Consider the following 6929-nt stretch of genomic DNA (forward strand, 5'->3'; position numbering starts at 1 on the left):
AATCCCCGCTCATGTCTCCTGGGTGTCAAGGGCCAACTGAAGATCACCCCCACAGCGAGTGGCTCAGGGTTACGTGCCCTGCCACCTGTGCAGCCGTGAGCAAGCTGCATAGTCTGAATGAGCCCAGTTGCCCCCCAGCTGGCAGTTGCAAACAAGGAAGGGGCTGGCTTGTGCAGCTGGGGCAAGCTGAGCAGGCCCTGCCCAGCTGGGGAGGACTAGCCTCAGAGGGAGGCAATGGTCAACCCCCTCTGAACACCGCTTACCATGGAAACCCTATTCATAGGGTAGCCATAAGTCGGGATCGACTTGAAGGCAGGCCATTTCCATTTCCTTTTTTAAACATAATTAGCTAGGGTTGTGTCTTCCTTTCTTTTCTTTTCTTTTTGCAAAAATGTTCCTCTTTCTTTCCTCTGCCCCTTGCAAATCCAGATGCTAATTTTGGCCGCAAATGATCCTCAGTGGCTGCTGGCCCACCCCTTTCTCTCCAGGCAGTCACTGCCTCCTTAGTTAAAAAAGCAATGGAGACATCCAGTAGAACAGAATGAATGTCGCTGGAGAACAGACAAAAGCAACAAAGTTGTGTTGCTTTAAGATCATTTAGCACTCAGGGAAGGTTTGAATGGATGAAAAGGTGGCTTAATCAGCATTAATGGGAGTGAAATAGACTCATATTTTCAGCTGGTGTTTGGCTGTGTCCTCCAGCGGAGCCCCATTGAACAGTACTTTAATGATTCAAGTACTAGAGTATGTTTATAATGTGTGTACAAGATTGCTCGTTTTTTGCATTTTTTTCATTGCAGGGCTGCATAAACAGCTGCATGACAGGTAAACATTCAGCAGGTGAAGCTTTCCCCATTTCTACACTTCTTCCCAGGGGAGTTAGGTTGCCAGTATGGTTTTTCCCCCCTGCCAGGTCTGTTATGTCTTTGGCCTTTAAAACCTCCTAGAAATGCATGTGTGCAGCAAGTAAACCTTGTCCTAACACTTCACATCGCTGCCAGGAGAAAAGCAATACTTGTTAGATGTCTGGCAGTTTAAATGCTGTGGAGGCTTTCAGGGAAAAAAAAGTTGGCAATAATTCTGATGCTCCATACACCATACATTTAATGCACATGATGATGATGATGGACTGCCTTCAAGTCAATTCCGACTTATGGTGACCCTGTGAATAGGGTTTTCATGGTAAGGGGTATTCAGAGGGGGTTGACCATTGCCTTCCTCTAAGGCTGAGAGACAGTGACTGGCCCAAGGTCATTCAGTGAGCTTCATGGCTGTGTGGGGATTCAAACCCTGGTTCCCCAGGTCATAGTCCAACACCTTAACCACCACACCACACATCCCCCCCAAATCCTGGGAACTGTACTTTACCCTCTCAGAGCTACAATTCCCAGCACCCTTATCAAACTTCCAGGATTTTTTTTGGGGGGGGTGATTTAAATGTATGGTATGTATGCAACCTACAGGGCATTGGGTCTTGCCGACAACTGATTTTAAACTGGCGCTGCTCTTACGCTTTTAGAATACAGAAACGAAAGAAGTAAATCTGTCTCTACTACTTTATCTCAAAACCAGGAAACGCTTTCCCTGATAACTTTTGCATATCCGGCTACTTAGAGACCAGTGAAAAGACTGAGGAGCCTCAGAATAAGGTTTCAAATAGGGCTTCCGAACCCTTTAATCACCAGTGTCTGCCTAGGTATGCAATCATTTTAATCTCTCCTAACAAATATTTAGTTGGTCTTTAAACTTGCATGTGTGTTAGGGTTGCCAGGCTCAGGGCCTGAGACTGATCCTGTATCTTTAGGAGAAGAGAAAGTCAGCCAAGTGCAGGTGTTCTTGCCACACTGTAATGGGAAAAACCACAAGGTGGAATTCTCCCTCCCCCCTGCACAACTTTTAAAGATACAGAAGACCTCATGGTTGCCAGGCCCAGCCTCCTGCTGGAAAATTAAGAGAGAGGGAGACTCCTTTCTTGAGGGCAGAGGTGAAGATGCCATTGAGTGCCACATTTATTTTAACATATACATATGGTTTTGCATGTGTGGGGAACCTTTGGCCCTCCAGATGCCGCTGAACTACAACTCCAATCATCCCTGGCTATTGGCTATGCTTGCTGGAGCTGATGGGAGTTGTAGTTCAGTCATCTGGAGGCCCAAATTTCCCCACGCCCGTTTCAAGGCAGCAGGGAAGGGTGCCTCCAGTTCCATCTTCCCTAACCTGGTGCCCTCCAGGTGTTTTGAACCATAACTCCCATCAGCCCCAGCCTGCACAGCTTGGAGGAGGCTGATCTAGTTTAATGCTGTGTGTGTCTTTGTCAAAACTTAAGAGAAACACAGCTTCACACAATGGGATGGAAGCATTTGGTAGCACTTCCTACTGGCTACCACCAGAGGGTGCTGTGACACCTGCTAAAGCCATGGCCTTGGAATACGGAGAAGAAATACTCTAGTTATCCTTGAGTTGTCCGTATAATACTAACACTAATAATATAATAATGTAATTATCTATTATTATTTTATTATTTATTAGATTTATATCCCACCCTTCCTCCCAGCAGGAGCCCAGGGTGGCAATTAGCATTTACATACAATTCTTTCTATATGGTCAATGAACTTCACATATATTATCTTATTGTAATCCTTATTCAACACCCCTGTAAGGCAGCCTTTGCCAACCTGGTGCCCTCCAGATGTTTTGGACTACAACTCCTATCAGCCCAAGCCAGCACAGCCATGCTGGCTGGGGCTTATGAGAATTGTAGTCCAAAATATCTGGAGGGCACCAGGTTGCAGTAAGGTATGTGAGGATTGTCATTCCCTTATTGAAGGTGGGGAACTGAGGCTGAGAGTGAGCAGCTTGCCTGCCAATACCTCCTACTGAATTAAGGCAGAGGCAAGATTTGAACACAGGACTTCCAGGATTGTAGCTCAGTCTCCCTTAACCACTATGCCACCCTCTCTCGCTCCTGGGGTTTCATTTTTGGCTCCAAACAGCAGAAAAGGACAAGGGAGCATGTGAGAAGACTCTTCTCAGTGGCTAACATACTCCCCTTTCATGCCAATTGGCTCGCAGAATGCTGGAGACACAGGGACCTGGCTCCCAAAATAGTAAGGAGTCCAAGACCCTCTGAGACCCTGCATGACTACACCCCTGGTTGTTATTCTATTCCACTCACAGAGCTACAGCTCCCAGAGTTTCCTGGGAAGAAAGACTGACTGTTAAACCACTCTGAGAACTGTAGCTCCGGGAGGCAAACAGGGACCTCCTAACAACTCTCAGCACCCTTGATGAGCTACACTTCCCAGGATTCTCTGGGGGAAGCCAGACTGTTTAAAGCTGTAGAAGAGTACAGATGGGGCCGTGGTAGCTGTACATGGCATGGTGGTGGGGAGAGACCCCATAAAGTTTTGGGCAACAGCTGACCGGGGAGTGCAGGAGAGGTGAGTGAAGAAAAGAGAAGGCAAAAGGGAGTGGAGAGGAAGAGAGAAAGACAGATACAAAAAGGGTCGACAGAACCCCCATATTGCCAGGAGAGGTTGTTTCCTGGTTCACATGAAGAAGTTATTTTTAAATGTCCCCAGGATGGCAGTGAGGGGTGCCCAGATAAATCACTGGAGAGATCTTGAACCAGGGTAAAAGAGCAGCAGAGGCAAAGATCAAGAGATTGCTAGGCTCTGCAATGCACAAATGAACTCTTCTGTCAGTCTGGCTTAGGGTTGCCAGGTCAGAAGCACCCCAAACCATGAGATTTCAGGGGCGGGCCTTAGTGATGTCACGGGGCAGGCCCCAGTGATGTCATTAAGCATGATACATTAAGCATCAATCACAGTTGCTTGGAGCATACAGTGCGAACACAAACATTTCTCTGAATGGAAATTAAGACAGAAATCTTAGCTGAAAGATGGAGCCTGGGAAGGGGACGTTTAACCTAGCCTATTTGCTTCTTGGCAAGAAGGTTTAAGTGCCCTCAGGCGAGGCCACTGTAGGAAGAAAGGAGCCTAGCATTGTGGAGATGTTAGATGGGAGCACTCAGAGTAAAGATGGATGCCCCTGAAGGCTGCAATTCTAAACACACTTACTAAGCCCCATAGAACTCAATAGGACTTATTTCTGAGTAGACAAGGTTTAGATTGTGCCCTTGGTAAAGCTTGACTAAGGATCCTCTGCAAAGATATCCATATCCAAGCAAGGTTGGCAACCCCCTGCCTGGAATGCCCTGCCCCTAACTTTTAACATGGCTGCCCCAAACTTCTTTACAGATTTGACCCTTCACTTCAGAAAGAGGTCTGAGAAATGAGTAAGAAGATTCCCTGCCCTTTTCTGTCTATCTTGTGGGCTGCTATAAACTCACTTTGACAGCCAACCCAATTCCAGTGAGTAATAATTTACAGAGAGAAAACTCACATGGTTTTGGTCTACCTTCATAGGCGGCAGCTTGGAACCAACAATTGCAGCCACACTGCCAAATATATGAATTCTCTTTTACTACTATTGACAAACCTTCATGCAACCAACAAAGTGCATCATCAGTGGGTTTAAGGGGGTTGAGCTGACCACATGGAATGCCTGTTGTTGCTTCTGTGGATGTAAGGTTAAAGATAAATGAAATGCAGATAGAAAAGAAAAACAACAGACTGATGATTTCCTAAATGCAATACCATACCAACCACAAGAGTCCTATGAATAAGGCAGAAAACTCAGCATCCCACAACCAGTCAGGATTCCTAACCAAAAAACAAAAAAAATCCTGGCAGCCAGTCAGCCAAGGTCGCAGAAATCCCCATACACCACAGCCTGACTCAGGGGCTGCAGTTAGTGCAGAATGCTGTGGCACGATTGCTGACAAGAGTGAGACCCTATCAGCACATAATACATCTGCTCTGAAATCTGCACTGGTTGCCAATTTGCTACCAGGCCAAGTTCAACATATGCTCTCCATGTTATGGGTGCCACATAGTACTTGTTCTGCTCTTGTAAGAAATCAGTCCTTTAATGTGGCAGCACCTACACTTTGGAACTCCCTGCCTATTGACATTAGGCAGACGCCTTCATTGTACTATTTTCAGCACCTGCTAAAAACATGTTTGTTTAGGCAAGCCTACCAGGCATGTAGAAGCTATTGCATTTTTAATCTGTTTTTAACTCATTGTTGGTTTTTTTATTTTGAGTTTTTAAATACCTATCTTTAACTGTTTTTGCCAATAATTTTATTGTTTTAATTCCTTCTGTAAATCGCTTTGAGATTTTTTACAATAAAGCGGTATATAAATGTTGTAAATAAAATACATAAATACATTTTGGAGTCACTGTGGCCCTTGGGTCTCTTTCCACTTTTAGGAACAAAGGAATCTACCTATACCGCCTCAGGCCATTTGATACCATCTAGCTCAGTACTGATGATATGGACTAGCACTGGCTCTCCAGGATTCCAAGCAATAGTCTTTTCCAGAAATTGAACTTTGGACCTTTCCATGCAAAGTATATGCCCTACCACTGACCTACAACCCTTCCTCTGTGTAAAAAAGTATCTTTTAAAATTGTTCTTTTCAATTCACTAATGAATGCACATCATACCTAGGGGAGATCCACACCATTCATTTAAAGCACATTCAACACACATTTGAAGCACATGAATCCCACCACAGAATCGTGGGAACTGTAGCTTGTTAAGGGTGGTGGGAACTATTACTGTGAGGGTGAAACTACACTTCCCAGGATTCTTTTGGGGAAGGCATGTGCTTGAAATGTGAGTTGGATGTGCTTTAAATGTATTGTGTGGATCTACTTAATAAACTTTGCCTGGATGTAAATATTTTTAATTAATTTTCCAAAATGGAAATGTACTGGGTGACCACGGGCTACTCACCATCTCTCAGCCTATCTGCCCCTCAGGATGAAAACAATGGAGGAGAACCCTGACCACCCCAAGGAAGAATGGCACACTTAAAATGTGGAGGAATAATAATCTACAACCATAGTGTGAAATCAAATACTTATTGGGACACAGCATGAAGAAATATTTATATAAGCATGACTGTCAAAGATGTTTATTATTTACACTACCTGTAAGTATATTTATAGTGCAATCCCATGCTTGTTTACTCAAAAGCAAGTCCCAATGTATTCAATGGGGCTTACTCCAACAGGGAAGTGTGCAGAGAACTGCAACCTAAAGTGATAAGGAACTTCATTCACCTAACCCAAAATTCAGAATCATGCCACTTTAAGCTGTTTTGCAACTGTTTATACTTGTTTTTATGGTTATTTGATTTTTAAGGGATTTATTTCTTATTGTGAGATCCCTTGGTTTCTAACCACCAACCCTACCTCACAAACTGCAGATGTAAAAATACATACACCCCATATAATAGTTTATTGTCAAACCAGTCATTGCAGAACATTTTTTTTAAATCAGTATTCGTTTTCTATATAACAAAAACTGTGGTACCTAAGTAAGCCCTGCCTAATTGCTTTAAAAATAGGATTGGTGGGGAAAAGATTTACAACACAAACAGAATTCTTTGCTACGTTCACTCAAAAGTTCAATTAATTTACAGCACAATCCTAACAATGTCTACTGAAAAGTAAGTCCTATTGAATTCAATGGGGTTTACTCCAGGTATGTGGGATTAGCATTACAGCTTTATTCCCAGAAAAACAAGTACGGGATTAAAGCTTCATATTGGGAAGTTTTTCAAAACAGTGCCTTCTTCAACAGTCCAGGAAATTTTAAACTTGTTTGACTCCTGCACACAAGAGAGAAAAAAACTGAAAGCTATATACTCACTCAGTTGATGAGATTTTCAGATAAACAGGAGAAAACAACCATTTTCTGGCGTTGCAATGGGGTCTAGACGTCAACAAATCACAACCCTGACTTCACTTATTGGCTACAATCCTGAAAGGGCGGGGTTAGGGCAGCCAGCTAA

The sequence above is a fragment of the Rhineura floridana genome, chromosome 6 (genome assembly GCF_030035675.1).
Source record: "Rhineura floridana isolate rRhiFlo1 chromosome 6, rRhiFlo1.hap2, whole genome shotgun sequence".
In the NCBI taxonomy this organism is placed as follows: Eukaryota; Metazoa; Chordata; class Lepidosauria; order Squamata; family Rhineuridae; genus Rhineura; species Rhineura floridana.